This window comes from Dipodomys merriami, unplaced genomic scaffold (genome assembly GCF_024711535.1).
Source record: "Dipodomys merriami isolate MVZ:Mamm:240054 unplaced genomic scaffold, mDipMer1.0.p SCAF_31, whole genome shotgun sequence".
Lineage (NCBI taxonomy): Eukaryota > Metazoa > Chordata > Mammalia > Rodentia > Heteromyidae > Dipodomys > Dipodomys merriami.
This window is the reverse complement of record NW_027204604.1, coordinates 18040256-18062315: the sequence shown is the minus strand read 5'-3', so window position 1 is coordinate 18062315 and position 22060 is coordinate 18040256. Positions and strand designations below refer to the sequence as shown.

General features: G+C 42.7%; 1 long non-coding RNA gene across 2 annotated transcripts in view; it reads left to right on the top strand.

Annotated features, from left to right (window-relative positions):
• Positions 1–3484: 3484 nt before the first annotated feature.
• The window catches only part of LOC138841036 (uncharacterized), a 611708-nt gene continuing 593132 nt past the window's right edge, over positions 3485–22060 (top strand). For both annotated transcript variants that reach the window (XR_011376304.1, XR_011376303.1), the window contains exon 1: positions 3485–3634. This is a non-coding gene — a long non-coding RNA (uncharacterized lncRNA). The remainder of the gene's footprint in view (positions 3635–22060) is intronic.

Genomic DNA, 22060 nt, shown 5'->3' with positions numbered 1-22060 from the left:
ATAAGAAGAGGTTTGCTTATATAAACTTTAACATTTAACATTTCTAATTTTATTAGAAACCTTTATACTGGATGCTTTTTACAAAGGAACTGGAAGATTTCTATCTCTCCATATTTATTTAGAATTTGGCTCTTGTAACTCTTGTGTTAGACTTTTTCTTACACTACTGGAAGACATTAATTTATATTTGCAGAATTCTTGGCTAATCACTGACAGTCAAGGTAAATTTTTCCTGGTTGTCCAGGCATTAAATTCTTTCAACCTTCCAACATTCTTTCCACCTTCAGCATTCAAAATTGTGCAGATGTGTTCACGCAAAGATTTGTTCTAATGCTTCACCAATGGTAATGACCAAGAGTGAGGATTTTAGAAGCTAAATGCTGAATATCTGCACCATGTTATACGTGGTATGTCAGGTTTCTAAGTCTCTCTTCACCTGCAAAATGAGGAGGATAAAAGAGGAATATTGATCTGTGGTTTAAAGAAATCTACGGTTCACGTTTCTTCTCTTTGTGTACATATCACATTTTTATTAGCAAATTGCATCAGTAGCACCTGCCTTATCTACCTCATTATTGATAAAAACCCAAGGTAAAACATGCATGTATGCACGTTGCAGAGCTTAGGATACTAGGGGGGAGGGGTTATCGCATTAGGAGCATGGCCTGGGATGGAGAATGTGTTCACTGAGGATTTATTTTGTGACTAATAGATACACTCATTAGGATCCACTTAATTGCCAGCTGATTGCCAGGATTAATAAAGCCTATTTACACAGTGTAGATCTGATGCCATGTTAAGATAGTTAATCTGATATAGCAATAACTTCCATATAGCTAGTCTTCTTTATTTTTTGTGCGTGCCAGTACTGGGGCTTGAACTCAGGGTCTTCTGCTCTTGCTTGGCTTTATTTATTTGTTCAAGGTTGGCTCTCTACCATTGGAGCCACACCTCCACCCCTGAACTTTTTGCTGGTTAATTGGAGATAAGAGTCTCTTGGATTTGTCTTCCTGCTCTGGCTTAGAACAATGATCCTCGGATCTCAGCCTCCTGAGTAGTTAGGATTATAGATATGAGCCACCAGTGCCTGGCCAGCTAGTATTTTTATTTTATTTTTTATCAACATAAAACAATAATGAAGAATTATTTTCATCTTAAAAAGGCCCCCACGTATGCAACAGCGTGAGTGAATGACTTAAGTTTAGAACCGAGCAGCACATGATCTTCTCCATATTTTCCTGGTGATCCCATTGTGCGCCTCCTTCCCTCCCCAGACTCTTTCTTTGCAGTACTGGTAATTGAACCCAAGGCACCCCTCTTACTAAACAAGTGCTCGACCACTGGAGCCCCGCAGTCAGCACCTGTTTTAAACCTGGGGGAGATTTCATGCATCTACTCTGTGTGCTTAGAGACACCATGACACAGCTTCAGCCTCTGAGTCTTCTCCCCTTCCCAGGGAAAGCAATCTGTTAACACTCAGTGCTTTCCTGTAAATGAGATGTGACCTTCCTCAGGGCCACAGCCCTCAGCTTTCTTCTACAAGTTCACAGTCAGCATTGCATGGGCAGAAATACATCAGAGCAAATTTCTCTCTTGCCAGGCGCCAGTAACTCAGGCCTTATAATTCTAGCTACTCAGGAGACTGAGATCTGAGGATTAGGTTCAAAGCTAACCTGGGCAGGAAAGTCTGTGAGACTCATCTCCATTAACCACCAGAAAGGCTAGAAGTGGAGCTGTGGCTCAAGTGGAAGAGCACTAGCCTTGAACAGAAAAAAAGCTCCAGAACAGCTCCCCAGCCCTGAGTTCAGTCCTCAGGACTGGCACATAAATGTACTCATTACCTTACTTATGTAACTGAAACCCCTCTGTACAACACCTTGACAATAAAAAAAGAAAAAACATAAAAATAAAAGAAGTTTCTCTCTAAACTTGGCTTCTGTCTAGTATAGCAAATGTTTGTCGGGCTTTGCTGGGACAGGAGGTGTGAACTCATCGCTGACTTCCCGTCAGAGAGTCAGTGTTATCTGAAAGAATCACAGTTGTCACAGAGTGGAAGAAAGGGCAGCTTCTACTGGCGTGCCATCTGCCAGACTGAGCCCTGTGACAGGTTAGCAGCGTTCCATGGCACCTACTAGCTATTATTCAAAACCTTATTTTCAGACCAGATCCATTTCCAATCCTATTCTTGTAACTTTTAGGACCAGAAGAAAAGAGCATGTGGAAAGAAGTAAATTCTACCCTGAGAACTTTTTCTTTTCCCTGTCCGGAAACACTGCTATTTTCTCACCTTGTTAACATAATCCATTGATCTCATTTTGCTTGGTAACTGAATTTAAGGATGAGGGAAAGTTTGAGGTATTCTCCATGTTAAGCATGTTTGTATTGAGACTAGCTAATAAAGAAGGTCTCTGGGCTTAGCAAAACATCTTCGGATTATCATAGCTCATCCAATTCAAACTCTTCAGCAAAAGTTTATTAAGTTCCTATTTGTCAAGCAGGGTAAAAGCTTATTAACTTCCTATTTGTCAAGTGGGGAGAAATAAAACATCCCTTCAGGAATTCACAGTGTGAGAACAAGACGTACAAGCCACATCTACTTCTAAAGGTCCAGAGGATGGCGGTGAGTGAATCATGTCACTGAAAGTCCAGGACTAGCTTACCTAGGGTCTTGCAAGGTAAACCAAGTAAAGAAGAAAGAAGGACATGGAACTCAGCATTGAGATTTCCTTAGTATATCTACAGAATGAAGGCGAGTTTATGAGTAGCAATACAGAGAAATAATGGTGATTGGAGAGAACAAATGGCAGGTGTCCTATAAGCTGAAATGTAACTATCTCAACAGGGAACCCAGATCTCTTGGAGTATGAAGCAGACGTGGTTAGTGCATGGAACTGCTCCTTACGTTACAATGAAAGCATCCTTGCTGCGGGAACAGTAAAAGTTTTATCACAGAGGTTACAAGTAGTGAGGAAATGGGTACTGGAAGGGTAGAGCTCAGATTGAAAAGAAGAACTCTCCTCAAAGAAGAAAGAACTGAAGTAGGCCAGTAGTTGGGAGAGAAATAAAGGCTCAAATGAAGGATTTTTTCTCTCTCTCATGTGTAGTCAATTTGAACTTAATGATCATTTACTGTAAGTTTCAAAGCACGAAACCTAGTGTTTTAACTCCCTGCAATTACTTAACCATGTTAGCTGGTAGTTTATTTGCCAGCCCACTGTGAATTATTGTTTTCATTGGCAAGAGAGGTTGTTAATATAGTTAATGAGTTAGCGTCTGAATGGAGCTCATTGGCTTTTGCCTTTGGAGGTAACTGTCAAACAGTTCTGTAGCGATGTTGATGATGGGTTTCTTAGGAACTGCGACTTGTTTTTACAGAATCAGAGTGGTTTCTGCCCCGGATCTTCAGTGAGTCAACAATAAACAGAACAAGTAGCTAAATATAAGAACTGGGATTCTACACGTGACTCCTGCTGTTGTGGGGAATAAGGCTGCAGACGTTCTCACACTGGCTGAGAAGCTGCTGGGGTGTAAGCTCATTTCCACCCGAGCTGGACAGTGACTGAACTGCTGAACAGAAGAATTACCTGCGATTGCTTACCTAATAAGAGCCGAAAGTCTTCTCTCAAATAGAAGTGTAAGCTGTGCTGATTATCTTTTTTAACAACTCAGAAGTATGGTTACTGCCATGCCAAGGGATCCTGTTATTTTTGGGACATGACTCAAAAGTCAGGGACAGTGTGGTGGTTGTTTTGGTTCAGGGATGTTTCATTTTAAGTTACTGTATCTTCCCTTAAAAGCTCTAGAAATCTAAGGTATGTTTTCCCAAGGCATTTAGGGCATTCTAAACCATGCCCAGGGGGTCTTCAAAGTGCTGTTAGTATTTATACCCTTAGAGAAACCAGACAAACCTCTTGGTCACCCGGAGCGTTGCACTTCAAACGTGCTCTTAAACTTTTAATCTTTCTTAAACTTCTTTCTTGTTAATCAGAAGCTCAGGTGGTGAAGCTTGCTGTTTTATTTATTAAAATATAAGTAAATGGATGTCTGTCTTGTCATCAGCAGATGAGTGAGGAAATATTTAAAAAACAAGACTGATTGATAGGGAAGTTAGCAAGATTATACTGATGGATGAAGCGGTTGGAGCAAATTGCTAGATTCCTTCAGGAATGTCTTGGTTTGCTACTTCTACTGGAAACCACTGAGTTTTCTCCAAACAAGTTTTCTATGCAAACTTGGTCAGTTTACTGAAGAATTAAGTCACATGTGCAAGCACGCACAGGGTCAGGGTCGTATGCACATCTGCACAGATGCATTAACTGAAGTGTGGTGTCGGCAGGGGAGGACTTGAATACTGTCATTCTTTTGAACAAGTAACTCATGGTTTAAGAAAATGAATCCAAGGGAGCTGTCATGGCTGTTGGGGTGAGGGCGGAAGTGGAAGGGAGGGAAGCATGCAAATGGAGCGGGGAAAGGATGGCTAATGGGGTCAGAACATTCCTTGTACCTATGTGACAATGCAGCCAGGTAAAGGGAGGGGAGGGGCTGAGTAGGAAGAACTGGAGGAGAACCACGGAAGAGGTGGCATGGATCAAGAAGCCTTGTATTCACAGACTGATTTGTTGACTTGAAACCCCTTTGTGCAATGACTTAAGGATAATAAGAGCAATGAATTAAGAAAGTCAAAGCACACAGCCTGAGTCAGAGGATTCTCTTGATTGCTGGGTTGTCTGCATTTTGCAGAGAGAGAGAGAGAGAGAGAGAAAGAGAAAGAGAGAGAGAGAGGAGAGGAGAGGAGAGGAGGGGGGAGAGGGAGAAGGAGAGGGAGGGAGATCTGACTGGGAGAGAGAGAATAAAGACTGAGAGTTGGGTCTCTTTGGGGATATTTTAGAGACAGCCCCTCCCAGTGTCACCTGTAGATTTGCCATAGGAGCTTGGCCTTGCCATAGGGACTCAGACCAAAGCTGCCAGCAGGAAGGATGGGGTCCTGAGGGACATGCACTTTGGATGGTGTGAATAATTGGGATTTTATTTACTGCCGGAGAATAAACACATGCTGGCGTTTTTATTGCTATTCTGGGAGTTTTCCGCAGCACTTTCTGTGATTGCTGTTGCCCAGCCCGGTTACTACTTGGGCAGTCTGGCAGAGAGAGAAAATGTTATTTCATTGCAAATTCTCTTTTTAATTATCAGGGAGTTGGAATTCCAATCCAAGAGATTGAATTGTGTAAATAAATAAAAAAATTACCACACAAATAAATCCTCTAAAAGTCAGTCCCTACTTTTATTTTTTAAGAGTTTTTTTAAAAAAATCTAAATTAAGGACTTTTTTTTTTTAAAAAACAACTCAGCAATGGTAATCTTTGATTATGTCCAAGAAAAACACCTATGGGCTTGCTTGATTTAATCTTTTTTTCCTTTCTTTTTTTTGTTGTTGCTGTTCGAAGGCTTTTCAGTGGGAAAATATGTTATCTGTTTTTACCTTCTAATTATCAACTACAGACAGAGAAAATTGGAAGATATAAATGTCCAGAAGCACTTTTGCCCATCAGTGTTCAACGTTTTCACATGTGGCATATGATCAGAGAGGTGAATAAATGGAGCAGCATTTGTTGGACAAAAGATCAGGAGCTATTATCTACTTAAAACACAGAAAGCTTCGCTAGCCCTCTGGATTCTCCCATGTGATGTAGCCGGGCAAATGGGAGGGGAAATGATCTATTGGTGGAATTTAAACGTGCCTTACAATAGTTCTAAGTCAAATGTCATACCATTGAAAAAACAGAAGTATCACTAGTAAATAATAGTTTTAAATACTAATAAGAATTTTCCTCCCAAATTGAGGTTCCATAGACAACCACCCTTTCCCTTTATTACAAAAACTGTTCCACAGAACCAAGAGCTGAAGCAGTGTGTAGGGGGTGGGGGGCCAGGAAGGGGAGGAGGAAGGCTGAGCAAACACAGTCATTATACGTTACGTAAGTGTTGAACTCTAGGTATGGATGGGATTTGGAAAGATGGGGGGCATGTGATGGGAGGGTGACACTCATCAGGATGCATGGCACTCAGAATCTGACCCTTGGAACAAGTACAGCTGTGTAAAAATTAAAAAAAAACAATGAAGAAAAGCTCAACAGAAATCTCTCTTCTTTCCCGTGGTTGGTAGTGATGAGCAGGGAGAAGCGAGCTGTTTTGAGTTGGGTAATACTTGTCTGTTACAGAACGTCACTAGACCCAGCCTGATCACCTGGGTTGAATACTGCATCTGTCACTGAGCAGCTATTTAATTTTGGGGCAAAGTAACTTAATCTTGCCATTCTTCTGTTCCCCATCCTGCAAAACCAGGAAAGTGACTGGCTGTACCTCACAGGAAGCTAGAGGATCCAGTGAGTCACCATATGCAGCTGTGGAGAGAGGCCTTGCATATAGTTGTGCTATACAGGGTTTGTTACTGCTATTAAATGCTTACCAGAACTCAAAATTAGTTCCAGGTGCCGGGTGCTGGTGGCTCGTGCCTGTATTCCTAGCTACTGAGGAGCCTGAGATCTGAGGACCCCTGTTCAAAGCCAGCCTAGACAGTCCACTCTGAGAGACTCTTACCTCCAATGAATCAGCAAAAAGCTAGACATGTTAGGGTCGCTGACGTGGTAGAGCACCAGCGTTGAGTGAAGAAACCAAGCCAGGCATGAGGCCGAGTTCAAGCCCCAGCAACAGCACACACACAAACAAGCTCCAGGGAGTAAACGAGGCATTTCAGAAGTAATGAGTGTGGAAGTGTGGCTGCTCTCCAGACAGGGAAGTGTGTCCAGGATGGAGGGTTAGCCCCTAAACAGCCAGAGTACCCCCGGGAGCTGCCATTGGAGGCAGCTGCAGCGAGACCGGCCCTTGCGGCTGAGCGCTGGGTCTGTTTCGTGCAGCAGCAGCAGCAGGAGGGTGAGCTGTGACTCTCACAGGGAGAACACGGGCAAGTCAGGCTTGAATGCCAAGTGCCTATCACCTGAGTGGCGCTCTGGCTGCCTGGCATCCTCAGCTCCTTCTGCTTAGCCCCTGATTATTCAGGCCTGAGTCCGCTTTTTCTCTCTGCTGTATTATTTCCTCGCTCTCGCTGCCCCGTTCGTTACACTGCTACCATTCTACCTGATTCAAGGAGGAGGCAGGCTGAGGCCCAGCAGGCTGGAGCCGGGTCTGACCGCATGGAGTGTGACTCCGGATGCTGGCCTCACCTGTGAGAGGTCCACCCTTTGTGCTCTACAGGGACTTGGGGGCCAGGTCTTCACCCGTTACACCAGATGAAACAAGCCAACAGAACTTTGTTTTTGTTTGTTTGTTTTTTTTTTTTGAGTAAAGATGTTGAAGTTCTTGAGGATTTAGTCAGACAGATTGTCCACAGATATGCTTTTAAAGGATAAATTCTGGGGAAGGCAAAAAGGGGGCCAATAGTAAAGGGCATACATTCTATTGATAGCAGTACTGACGGTCCCTTCAATTCTTTGGCTCATATCCAAATGGGAATTTTGGTTATTGAAGATAGGACTGCTGATAGCTGACAAGGGATTATTCAGTAGTGGTAATCTAAGTTTATATTATATATTTCATATGAAATGATAGAGCTTCTGGAATCATCTACCCTTTGAACCTAATTTAAATAACAATTATTTATAATAACGTTTTTTTTTTCAGACAGAGTCTCTCTGTAAAGTCTAGGTTAGCCTTCAGTTTATAATCCTTGTGCCTCAGACTCCTGAGTTCTGGGATTATAGAAATGTGTCATCACACCTGGCTAATAATTTGATAGTATTCTATCATCATGAGCCAATTGAATGTAGGCTTTTAGAAGCATTTTAAGATGCTTATTCATTTATTTGTTGAGTATGTTCTGTATGTTGGGTACTGTTGTATAAGCTGTTAAACTCAGTAGCAAAAAATCCCACAACAATTCTAATTTCTTTCTAGAAGAAGGGAGGCAGTAAATAAGTAATCAAAAGAACAATGACATACTTTAAAGTGTTGAAAACTATCAGGAAGTAATACAAAGTTGGTTAAAATGAAAGCAAGGAGTAATTTTAGCCAAGCTAGGGTTGGAAGAGTTCTCCGAGAAGTAAAATGGAGCAGAGGTGCAAATGACAACAGTGAGCTCTAGAAAGAGGGAAACAATCAGCAGGGATGGGGAATGCAGAGGCCTTGAACAAAGATGACCTTGGTGTGTTTGAAGGTCAGAAGGGAGTGAGCAGAGAGGAGGGGCTGGGCTAGGGGGTGGTGGGTTGAAGCTTTTAGACTGAGATCATGAAGGACTTATGGACAAGATGACAGATTTCACATGCATAGGAAGGAATACTGCATTGTTACCAGGTAAGAGATGACAGGTTGCATCTTGTTTCTGCTCTTGGATCTACGGCACAGGGAAGGGACCCTGAGGAGAGAGGAGAGGAAGCACAGAGCCTTCCAGGCTGCCCTTACTTTAAGTGGAATCAATGATACTGTAGCAGTGGAGATAGTGAGAACTGATCGGATTTGGGTACATTTTTTTTTCTTTTTTGGTGAGCATCTATCATGTCTTAGTAGGTGATCCAATATATGAGAAGTAAAGAGGCATTGAGGATGATGCTCAAGGTTTTATCTAGAACAACTAGGTAAACGATGCCATGTATTAAGATGGAGAGTAGAAGACGAGTTATTTTGGGATAGCCAATAATTCTCTTCTGGACATTTAAGACATACGGAGTTACAAAGTCGTTGGATATTTGAGTCTGGAGCTTAGAAGAGGGATTGGTGGCAAGTATTTAGACCCGAGGTTATCAAAATAGAAATGATGTTTAAAGCTCTAAGATGGATCGAGATTGCTTAGGGAGATTAGGAAGAGAAGTAGGAAGGCCAAGAGCAGAACGCTGGGAAATTGCAAGAGCTGACAAAGAAGTTAGCAAAGGAAACAAACGAGCGCATAGCAAATGTAGGAAAATGCAAGTACACAGGTGAATGTCACACCGGGTAACAGAACACACCCTGGGCATCAAGTGCTGCAGCATCTCCATTACTAAGAGGAAGAAAGATAATCCACTCCTGAGCCAGAAAAGGCCTTTAGTTTACTTAAAAGGAATGTTTTTCAGCTGGGTGCTGGTGGCTCACTCCTGTAATCCTAGCTACTCAGGAGGCTAAGATCTGAGGATTGTGGTTTGAAGCCAGTCTGGGCAGAAAAGTCCACAAGACTCTTACCTCCAATGAACTACTCAGAAAAAGCTGGAAGTGGCGCTGTGGCTCAAGTGGCAGAGGGCTAGCCTTGAGCATAAAGAGGCTCAGGGAAAGTGCCCAGGCCCTGAGTTCAAGTCCCAGAACCAGCAAAAAAAAAAAAAAAAAGTTTTTCAAATAGTCTAAGGGCAGAAGCTTATTTGGAGTAAGTTGTATAGAAAGAAAATCAGCATTTCCTTCTGTGACATGGTTTACTTAAACTGCCTAGAAGATACAAGCAAGGGTTTCTAATGGAGTCAAAACAAACTGTATGTCTTTGCTTTTATGTCCAAGTCTTTATTACATGGTTTAAAGATTATTCCTATAGAACCTTCTTGCATCTTGAGCTCATTTTTTTTAAGAATTTGAGTTCCTACCTGAAAAATTATATTTCTTATTCAGAAGAATAGCAAAACAGCTGCCTACGACTCTAATGTATCTTTCAGCTGATCTGATGAATAAAAAAGCCATAGTATTTTGAGCATAATTGAACATCCTATCTAGGCTAAGCCCCGGAGAGATTAAGTAGGCAGGGGATGCCCTAGTTTGTAGATGGCTGATGGAAATTTTGAATAATTTACAAACCCAATCCTTTCTTTAAATATCAAGCAGCTCGTTGGATTATGTTGGCATTCTAGGACACAAATACACACGATGAGAAACTCTCCTCCATTCTACATGACATCTGGACTGGGAACAAAACCAGAATGTCAGCAGATAGAGTGAAGGTTATCATAATAGTATGGGCAATCTGGCTGATCATACTCTATGCTCTTTTGGCTGCCCAGGGGGGAACAAGACAGTTTTTTTTTTAAAGCAAATAAACATATTCACACAAGAGAGGCAATGTCTTGGGAGAGGGCAAACCTTGCAGCTAGGACATGTGGACTGGTCCCAGGGGTGGCGAGCTGGGGAAGGTACGCGCTCATGGCTGCGTGGAGCTGGCTCTCCTCTTCCCTGCGGAGAGGAGTTGGAAGTGTTGTTTCAGGGTTAGGAATTCATGCCAAGACAAGGATGTGGTGTCGTGGTTGTTTCCTGACTCCCCCTCTGTGAGCATATGTTCAGCTTGGCTCCTCTGCTTTGTCTGGAGGAGGCTTCCAGAATGGTTCTGGGTAAAGCTGGGCACTTGCTGAACAGCATCTGATCCCACTTCATTTCCCTATAGCCCAGCCTAGCGTGCCGATCGCCAGAGCCAAGCCGGTGGCTTGCGTTGTGAGCCCTCTCTTCCAAGGGAACCTCCACGTGTACTCGCACACCTGTTGCGTCTGCGTTATTGGAGGAGCTCTCTTGATGGGCCGTGGAGTAGGTGGGCCATGGAGAGATGGCCCACCTACTCCACAGTCAAACAAAATGTATATCAAGATGACAGACATCAGTGCAATAAGGCAGAGGAAGACCAGCAGGAGACACGCTGTAAAGAGGTGCTGTTATTGTGACAAACACTGGTGTTCAGTAGTGGATGAAAAAATAGGTTCTGTAGAGCAGGGGCTTGGAAACAGTGGAGGAGGGAGGGCCGTGTGAAGGCAGTTAGGAGTTTTTGTAAGGCACAGGAATGTGCACGGCTCCGATCTCACAAGGAGTTCAGGCGATGTAGAACCCTGACTGCCTTCCCATTGACGCTTCTTCTGTGAGGTTAGGAAACAGCAAACTAGAGTGCAAGGAATGAAAAAAGCAATGAGACTTTTGAGAGATACACGGAACCTACTAAATGCCAGCTTGTGACAAAATCCCATAGAATTTTCTGTATGCAAAGCTTTTAGTTTACTTTGGCAATCTTCCATTTCACCAATACAGAAATGAAGATCAAGTATTTTTTGACATTTCCTAGTTAGGTAAGGATGTGACTAGAACTCAGATGCCCAGTTTCGTCTGGGCTAAACCAGGCTAGGCCTGTGGACTGAGAGGAAGCCCAAGATGGCGGACCTGAGCAGACGCCATTTTTAAGCTGTGCCAAATAACATGGTGCAAATCTTTTACGTTTTCTCCCAAGATAATCCTCAGTCTTTACCAAGCTTATTTTTAAGCCCGGATTGTAAAATTTATTGAATCAAACAGATTTGTGTTTTAAATTATGTCATGGGAGAATATATTCATGTTAATTACAACTTATAAAACCAGTGTTAGATGCCTAGAACCTGGAGTGTTTCTACATGCAAGGGACACGGCAATTTGTAAATGAAAATGTAATTTCTAACACTAGAGAAATAACATCAAATCAATTATTTGTAGCTGTGGAACATAGACCTCCCACATGGTGGGAGAAATACAACCAAATTTTAGATAATACAATTTAAGACAAAAAATTTTTTTAATGACAATTTTTGTTTGGAGCATCAATTTTAAAACCACGTTGGAAAATACTTTTACATTTCCTAATATGTGTGTGTGTGTATGTGTATATATATGTATGTGTATATGTGTATATATATGTGTATATGTATATATATGTGTGTACATGTGTATATATGTGTGTGTATATGTATATATATTTGTGTGTGTGTATATATATATATGTATATGTGTGTGTGTGTGTGTGTGTGTGTATGTAAAATGAGTCCATAGCCTGAGTCCCAGCTGTGTAGCTTGGTCAATTCAAGCATGAGCAGACACAGACATGGATGTGTAGAACAATGTTACCCCTGAGAGCTAAAGCCTGGACACAAGCCACATTCACACTTATGCTCAGTGGATGAATTGGGTTGTTGATATGGTGGAATAGTACGTAGTGTGAAAACAGATGTATGATAGCTGTATTAGCAAAGATGAAGCCAGAGAAGGTGCATAAAATACACATGGAATTTCATTTAAATGCAGTGTAGCTGAAAGCAGTGAAGGGGGGGGGGGAAGGGAATAGAAACCATGTGAGTTTGAAGCATAAGGAAAAATACGATAATGATCACTTTAAAGGCCAGAGCATTGACTACATTTGGGCAAATGGCTGCATTTGGTTAGGGAAAAATGGGGTCTGGGGTTCACAAGATATGGATAGTGTTCCTATTCTTTGAAGGTAAAGAATGAGCCCATACCTTCATCCTTGATGTGTATTTTAGGTGTCAAGGTGTAACAATGGCAGGTAACAATTCAAACAAAGTCTGTTTGAATAGTTATTGTCTGACTCCACATGCTTGAATGATAGTTGCATATTGCACTGTAGGCTAGGAATTTTATGCACATACCTATACACATCAGCCCCTTTGGTATCTATGTGGGATAGATTCCAGGACATTCTCTAGAAACCAAAATCCATCAATGCTTGATGCCTGTTAAACCAAAGAGCAGAGTGCTTACATATAATTGATGCATATCTTGTGGACTTCATGTCTAGATTACTCAGAATAGCTCAGGCCTTACAAGCACTGCGTACATCGTTGCGGGCTATGTATGTAAACTACAGATGCGCTTTCTTCACTCGAATATTTTTGATCGAAGTTTGCTTGGCTCTCTGGAAATGGATCTGTCTTAGCCACTCTTTGATGCTGTGGCAAAATAACTGAGAGAAACAATTTGCAGGGGGAAAGATGTGTGTTGGCTCACAGTGTCAGTGGTCTTAGGCTGCGACCACTCGGCTTCCCGTTTCTGGGTCTGTGAGTAGGAGATGCAGCATGGTGGAAGGGCATAGCAGAGCAAAACTGCTGATAGAGGGAGACAGAGGCAGAAAGGGGCCAGGGTCAACATGTACCTTCAAAGGCAAACCCCCTGTGACTGCTTCCTCCAACAGCCCCATGCCCCATTGAGTACAAACTCATCAGTGAAATTAACCTGCTGATGACATCAGTACCACCACGACCCAATCACAGGATGCGCTCGAGCCATCCACTGGGAACCAAGGTTTTAACAATGAAAAGCTCAGCGCTATCTCATACTATAAAATACATAAAGTCCATCTCCAGGAGTCCCCGTAGTCATAAAAGTTCTGTGATTTCTCAAAGCTTGAGCCCCAAATCTCCTTTGAGACTCAAGGCAAACTCAGCCATGAGCCCTTATACAAACACAAGGGAGGTTTAGACCCCTGGTAGGCAGTAGTGGAGAAGGTACTCATTTCAAAAAGGAGGAATGGCACACCAAGGGGAAGGCTGGAATTCAGCAGGGCGAGCGTGAAATCCTGCAGCCGCTCGGTAGCATCGGACTGCACGGTGGAGGATTTATACTCCAAAGGATTTGGGGCGTCCTGTGCCTAGGATCTTGCTGGGGATTTTCTTGCTACCTACAACATTCCTTAGTTCCTTAGCAGAGCTTCTATGTTCTGGCATGGCTGTAATCCTTCATCCTCACAGCTTCACACATGGCCTCTCAGAGACTGTCCAAGAGACCCTGGCCCCCGGGATGGTCCTTTGAAATCAGGGTGGAAGCCTCCATGTCCTAATTCTTACCTCCTGTATTCTCAGAAACCCCGCATCATAGGGACAGTGCCAGCATCTTCCACAGCGAGGCCGGAGCCTGAGACCCCCTGACCACAGCTGCAGCAGCCTCTGAGTGTCCGGGTGACGGAACCTGAGGAAACATTTTCATAAAAGGGAATGCAAGGGGCTGGGAAGGTGGCTCAGTGGTAGAGTGCTTGCCTTGCATGCATGAGGCCCTGGGTTCGATTCCTCAGCACCACATAAACAGAAAAAGCTGGAAGTGGTGCTGTGGTTCAAGTGGTAGAGCGCTAGCCTTGAGCTGAAGAGCTGAGGGACAGCGCCTAGGCCCAGAGTTCAGACCCCACGACCACCACCACCACCACCACAACAAAAGGGCAATGCAAGCAAGCTCTCCTCTCCAGTCAATCCTTAAAATGAGTTTACATTTTTACACCATTGTCCCTGCAATGGGCAATACTTGGTCAATACCTGAGGGGTGCTCAGGACACTTCGCTTATTTTTCTGGTCCAAAAATACTTGTTAAAAAACACTTGTCTACTTTTCCTTTTGTCAGTCATGGTGGCTCCACATCCTTCTGTCTTTGTAATCTTTTCTCTACCCCTTATCAATATCAACAGCATTCCTACTGTTTTAGCCTGGACTTTTTCTTTTTTTGCTATTAACTCTTGGGCTGGCACTACTCAGCAATTCCTTTGAAGTGAGATAGATATTAATTTTTTCTGGGTCATGGGGTCTCTCAGTGGGGTTGCTTGCGTCCCTGAAAGCTTTGCATTTGGTAGAAGAACTCTACTTCAAATCCTTTCTCCTTTCCTTTCCTGTCCTGTCCTGTCCCAGCCTTTCCTTTCCCTCCCTCCCTCCCTCCCTCCCTCCCTCCCTCCCTCCCTCTCTCTCTCTCTCTCTCCCCCTCTCCCTCTCCCTCTCCCTTCCTTCCTTCCTTCCTTCCTCCCTTCCTTCCTCCCTCCCTCCCTCCCTCCCTCCCTCCCTCCCTCCCTCCCTCCCTCCCTTCCTTCCTTCCTTCCTTCCTTCCTTCCTTCCTTCCTTCCTTCCTTCCTTCCTTCCTTCCTTCCTTCCTTCCTTCCTTCCTTCCTTCCTTCCTTCCTTCCCTGCTTTGCCTTAGCCCACATCTGCTGTGAATAAATTGGGTCCGGACAGGTTTCAGATTCAACATCTTGTTGCAAAGTCTGGTTTGTCTTATGGTTTCAGAGTCTTTATTGTCTCTCCAGATCCTCTCTCTGATCTGGCTCATCCCACTCAGAGCCCCTAACCCCTGCCTAGCAATGTAAATATATCTGAGACCTCATCATAAACATAGTTAAGATCTTGCATGTATCTCACTTCTGCATGGTACCTCGCCGCCTATTCTTATCTTCCCAGTTTCTCACAGGACAAGATGTCACTAGCACTGTCTGCCAGGATACCTGTATTTTACCAGCTATTCACACAGGACAACATCACGATACTGCCTTATTATCCTATGTGATAGTCATTTGCTGTGGCGAATGGTATTTGAAAACAGAAATCTTATCTTAACTGATCAGTTAACATTTCCCCGCCAGAGCTGTGGCGGCTTTCCTGGTAGCCTGGCTTTGTGCCAGGAGCAGGACTACTTGGGATATAGATGAAAAAATTGTGCCACATAGAACCAGGCATTCCCTTTGGAAAAGGAAAAACAGATAGTTTTGAGACTCAAAGACCAAAGCTTGTTTGACGCTTTTCATCCATTGCTGAAAGTTGTCTCAGAGAATCAGTTGACAAACGTCAGCCTCTCTGGGGCTTTGATAATGTCAGGAGCATGCTGAGAATATTTGATACCCAGGATTTTATCTGGGACTTTTGTATTCTAGGAACCACATCTGAATGAAAATAACCGCTCCTAGTGATTACCTGCTTTTACTTTTGGATCCGCCTTTCTCCTTTCCTCATTCTCCTCCTATAATGGTTGTAAAGATGACAGAGCGGCATGATGCATAACCTTAAGTTGGCAGGAAAGAAAAAAAAGACTAATCTTCACTTAGCCTAAAGGAATTGCTAAGCAATCAGAAGTTAGCTAATGAACACAAATAGCCATCTATTATTGAAGATGCATTGGGAAAAAAATACTAAAATAAATTCTGAGGGAGGAGGAGAGAAGAAATAAATTCACAAGTTCTCATCTCTTCATATCCAAAATGTTGAGAGAAAAAGCAAGGGGTGTATTTGAAAAATTAAGAAGCTAAAACATAAATAAATTGTTTTACTTAGGATGGCTCAATGAAAAAAATCATAAAAATATAGCAAAATACAGAATAATTCCCAGAATATAAGTGATAGAATATACTTCATATGAATATCCCAATCATCAGAATCAACTTAGAACTGTGGTGTGCCATTTAAAAAGTTATGAGTTCCTTCAACACTTGGAGGACCCAGTGGTAATTTGAAAGTGGGCCATGTTTTTCTTTCTGTTCTGGTCAGGAACCTAGTTAAATGTGGTGAAATGACCTGACTTTTGGAATCAGTTGTTGAACAGTTAGGGTAAGGTGTTTTCCTGTATTTTCCACTTCCGCAATGAATGATGTAGACTAATTTGGGTACTTAGGGGCCATGGACAGAGAAGAGTTGGGAATGTGACTCTGGCAGTTCTGGTCAAGTATACTTCTCGGGCTTTTGAGTTCTGTTTCTTGGACACCGGGCATTATGATACACACACCGTCCACCTGCAGGGCTGGCTGAGGCAAAACAGAAATACTGGCAATTCTTCACTGGCACTTGCCAGTGTGGTGTCCTTGGTCTCTTACGATTCAGCCATCAAGGATTATTTTACCACTTGCAAATCATACTTAGCTCCCCTTAGAGGTGAGTGAATATGGCCCTTCACAGAGAAATGCCTGTCCCCCACCAATTATTTTTGATAGATGACCCTCAAAATACCAGAAAGCTCACTTATTCCTCGTTTTGTTGTAACGAGCAGGTAGTTACAAGAGCGAGTTAAGATTTCCCGAACATTTAGCACCTGTCAGGCCCTCCTCCACACACTGTAACAATTCTAGGAGAAAATGACCACTGCCCTCCTTCAGCGAATATGGCTCCAGGAAGGGACGTTAATAGCCTGTCCCCAAGGTTCCCTCCTGAGCCAGGAAACTGTCACCCCAACTCAAGGTTGCTCCCCTCCTGCCTCTTAATCCAGGCAACAGTGGAGTTATTGACGTTACAGCAATGACTGAGAGGTACTGTACCCATCGGTGACATACCGGGTACTGTGTTCAGAGTTCTGAGTTGTTTCCTTTAAGTTCTTAGTTTAGAACTGTAGTAAGACTCCCGAGGTTGCGATTTCTCAGGTGTTTGTGATGCAGGTAACTGTTAAGATTGCTGCAGGTGAATTGATGCCCATGATGGGAAGTCTCGCTGCACCGGTGATTCTGATGTTGAGCCTCTATGCCTCTGGCAAGTCCCGTGTTTGAAACACCTTTTTGTGTGGATGCTTGATCTTCTTTGACGTCATTCCCGGCCTCAGAAAGAAATGGATGTGATTGGTGGGCCGCAAGGATTTGTGGCTCTGAGTATGTGTTTTGGTCTCCTGCTGAATTAGAACAAAATACCAAGCCAGGGTGAGTGGTTCACGCCTGTCTGTAATTCTACTACTTGCAATGCTGAGATCTGAGGATCCCAGCCGGAAGTCAGCCTGGTCAGGAAAGTTCATGAGACTCCTGCTCCAATTAAATATCAAAAAGCTAAAGGAGAGAGCTATGGTTCCAATGGTAGAGAGCCTACTATGAGCCAAAGCTCAGGGGCAGAGCCCAGCATGTGAGTTTAAGTCCCAGTACTGGCACTCAAAACCAAACCAAACACTGCTGAGGGCATTTGTGGGTTTTCTGATTGAGTTCATCTGGCGGTGATTTCTTACATCAGAAAATTTTTACAAATACTATAGGTAATATAAATACGTTGAACAACACTGGATTAGAGTATAAAGTGACTTCTTTTTTTTGTTCTCTTTTTCTGTCTTTCTTCCCCCCACCCCCATTCTTAGGACTATGCATCAATCAATAAAAATCTGTTTTTAAAAACGAATCAAGAAATGCACCCCAAGTAGAAATGATTTATAAGTCATCAATAATTATATACTTTGCTCAGTTTTGATATACCAAATGAATCAAGAACTATACCCAAGTACAAATGATTGATAAGTAATCGATAATTGTATATGTTGCTCATTTTTTGATATTCTAGGCCTAGTGACATGGTATCATCAGAATAAAAATCAAGTCAAAGCACAGCTGTATTAATTATGAGAGCAGATGAATGCTTTGGCCCTTCTCATCTGGAGCCAGGCTTTGTAATTCCCCTTTATCCCCTCTTCCCATTTCTTCCCTCTCAGTCACGCCTCCGCCCACTCCATTTAACATCATTGGTTTACAAAACCCTGACATTGCTGTAGCATCCTGAGGTGTCTCACAGGTGCCAGAAGACAAGCTTTGCATTGCTTATCTTCAGCCGGGCAAAGTAGGAGGAGGAAGGAAAGATTAAAGACACATTTTAATGATCTATACCTTCCACTTTCACATTTAATCTGTGCCTGAAGATACTGTGGCTGAAATTACAAAATATATTATTGTCTCAGTGAAGGCAGCTGCTCAGGTTTACTCCAAGCAAGTTCAAATTGAGCTCCATGGAATAAGGGACAAACAGAAATTATTTACAATCTATTCACTTGCCAACCCTTCCTTGGGCTGAAAAGAATATACATTTGTATTCCTGTTAGAGTCTATTGTGCTATTCCATTTTTCACTATCCCCTAGGATAGAGAGAGAGAGAGAGAGAGTTGGAAGAAGGGGAGAGATGATTGCTAAGGTCCAGGTTACTGGCAGATTGAATAATGTGAATTAAATTCCTGTTTAGCCCAATGGTTCTTCTAAAATGGTACACAAGTAAATAGTTTACAATCACAGGTTTTCTGTGGTGCATATATATATATATGTATATATATATATATACATACATACATACACACATATATATGTATATATGTAGATATCTGTATTTAGCTGGCCTGGGACTTGGCCTGGGTGCTGTCCTTGAGCTTCTTTGTTCTCAAGGCGAGAGCTCTATCACTTGAGCCACAGTGCCACTTTCAGATTTTTTTGTGTAGTTTATTGGAGATAAGAGTCTCATAGAGTTTCCTGACCAGGCTGGCTTTGAACCAGGATCCTCAGATCTCAGCCTCCTGAGTAGCTAGGATGATAGGTGTGAGCCACCAGTGCCTGGGTAGTTATATATATTTTTAGTGCTGGTATTGGGGCTTGAACTCTGGGCCTGGGTGTTCTCCTTTGGTGTTTTCTAATAAAGGTGAATGCTCTATTACTTGAGCCACACCTCTACTTCTGTATTTTTACTGGTTAAAAATCAGAGGCTCACAGACTTTTCTGCCCAGGCTGGCTTTGAGCTATGTTCGTCAGTGTTCACATTCCTGCGTAGCTAGGATTATAGGTGTGAGCTGCTGGTATCCAGCTTGATTCAGTTATTTTTGTTCAAAAGTGGAGATAAACCTTTTCACACAAGAAATCGTTTGTTTCTGGAAATCATCTTTGCATGCAAGGAAAAGCCACTGGATGCAGGACAAGTTCTATACAGAGCCCAAGAATATGACTTTGAGCTATGTTGATCTCCATCACCACTGCTATGAACTTAAACATTCGGCAGGCATAAATCTACAAGTAAACACACTAGACACTAAAAGCAAAACATTATACTTGGACATGATAAATTATATTGGACTCTAAACATTCACATAGTGAGACCAAAGGAGGATATTCTTAGGAGAGGATCACAAAGGCTCAATAGTTATGTGCATATGATCAAATAAAATGATTTTTATTGAATTGAACTCCAAGAAATGGAAATAAGAGGTTGTTATTTTGTTTTTCTTTTTCTGTCTCTCCTTTGTTGCTGTTACTAATTTCTGTCCTTTTTGTCTTGCATTTAAGTTTATCTGTTTTGTGGAGGGAAGGGAGAAGCACAGAAATGGTGGGACAAAGGGTGAACAGAGGCAGCAGTGATAACTCACTAGACGCTATGTTGAAAATGAACTATAAAATGTTTGGGGGAGGGGAGTTATGAGGGAAAAATTGGGAGAAAACAAGGGAAGGGGTGACATTGTTCAAAAAGAAATATGCTCTTTACTGACTTATGTAACTGTCACCCCTCTGTCCATCACCTTTACAATAAAACAAAGAAAATCCAGCAAGTTTAGTGATGAAATCTTCCTATCATGGAGAGTTGCATCTAAGAGTCCCCATCAAGAAAGAGCATGTAGAAAATTAGGAAGTTGCTCTGATAAATAGGAGGATCGTTGAGAAAGCATCAGTCATGTGCATTCTTCAAATGGAAATGGATATGTTCCATGGTGGCATGTTTCCCTTTCCTTTGAAAAATATTCAATCCTGATCATATTGATCTAGTCTATTACCTCCTTTGCTGCTGATGCAGTTCCTTATTGTGGTTGAGTTCTAATACTGGAATATATTTCCTGAAGTGGTCACAACACCCTAAAACTAATATTTACTTTAAAAATAACAAATGGGTAATTTCTATGATCATTATTCAGTGCACTGGCTAATTTAAATGCAATGAGTAATACAACAAGCCGGAGAAGTTTGCTTTGGAAGGGGTATTTTTATCCTGCCTTAAAAATGGCTGCCAAAGCCATTATTCTTCCCTTAATGAGGGACTTCCCTGGGCTACTTAATGAACAGGGCCATTCTCCTGAGCAGGCTCAATACCGACTCGTGGACCGGGCTGTCCCAGACCTGAATTGAAATTCATCAATGCCTGTCTTGTTGGTAAAATCATTAGGAGGCAATGCATTATTAAAGAGCTTTTCAGACAGACCGAGTTGGAATTGCTGTTGCTAACAAATGTCGCTGATGTTTTCCTGCAGAATAGCTACCGTGAAAAGCCCAGGGCCTGAGGCCTTACATAGTCTCGAAGCCTGAAGTAGGCTTTGCAAATACTTGTGGTCTCCGAGCTTCGAGTGAGAGCTGCTGCGTTGCTGGCTAGCTAGAAACGTAGAGGCATTCTCCAAGGAAATCGTGGCATCCCCAGGAAAGAGTAATCATGCTGGCTTCCTTCCCCACAGAAAATGTTGTAGTGTTAAAGGCTTTGCATTTAGGGGAGCCTGTCCCTGTCTTTACTGAAGAGCCCTCGGTGCAGAGGTCAGTGGCTAAGTGGAGCTGGAAATCAATTGATTTTTACAGAGGCAACATGACAATAAGAAGTACAAGCACTTCAGATGTCTTGTATTTTCCAAGACACACACTTAGTGACTCCTTGTGTGGTCTCCCGCTTATTTTATATTTTATTATTTTTTTATATTTGACTTGATCTTTTTGAAACTTACTTAGACAATACCATTGACATTTTCGTTATAACTGATTTTTAAAAAGCCCATTTCTATATCTTCTTAGTGGATGGGACTGTGAGAATCAAGGATTTTATTCCTTTACTTTGCTGCCTTCCATGTTAATAGGTACAACTTAATTGGTTTTTACTGCAGCACAAACACATCTAGCCTGAAAATGATTATCACTGAGCTGGATCTGGGAGCTGAGAATGCAAAACAGACATTTAAAATAGAGTTTGAAATGGGAACTTTAGGCTTGAACAGGGAGTTTTACAAGTCAGGTCCAGACACTCACCCCTGTGTGCCAACTAAAGAAATGCAGCGAAGGACACAGAAAGAAGACTCTTTACCTGGGACAGGTGTGTCACGGGGAGACAGCCCATCCGCCCATCTGTAGCCATCTTCCGGAATAGACATGAGTCGCAGACTTCAGATAGAGACCCGAGATGCAGGAGGAGGCATGCGGGGTGGCCAAGCAGTGGTGGCCAAGGTGTGGCCTGCAGACCATTATCTCAGTTCTGGTTCTCCTGGGTTCTGGAGAAGTTACTGTTTCTTCATCACCTGAGGGGGACACTTCTGGTTCTTATGTCTCCTCTTCACGGGGAATTGTCCTCATTTGGAGATGGTCTGTCTTGTGAAGCTCTGTGGTTTTTTAGGGGGCTCTGGTCCTACATTGTATATGCCCTGGCTTTCTTAGACTCCGATGTGACTCCCAGGACAGTGGCTCAGAGCAAAGGCACCTACAAAATGGAAGCGGGGAAGCTAAGCTTGTCTCCAGTTCTGTAGCTTAATTCGGGGACCATGTGAGCAGCCAGTGGTTTTCAGCACAAACAGTTTGTAAGTACCTTGGACGGTTTATTAACTTCTAAAATCCCTCTGAGTGAATATGGAGCTGTGGAGGAACTCATTTGTAAGACACCTGCTTGGAGGAGTCCGGGGGAAGATTGTAGGGTTCTTCCACAATGTCTATAGGCAAAGTTAGAAAGCTCTAGAAAAAAGTAGAAAAGGAGAAATTCGGCGGATGGTGGTAATTCGGACGCTTTAGCCTCTCCATGATTCAGAGGACTTACAGGCTTTTAGTTCCCATCTACTTGTAACACAG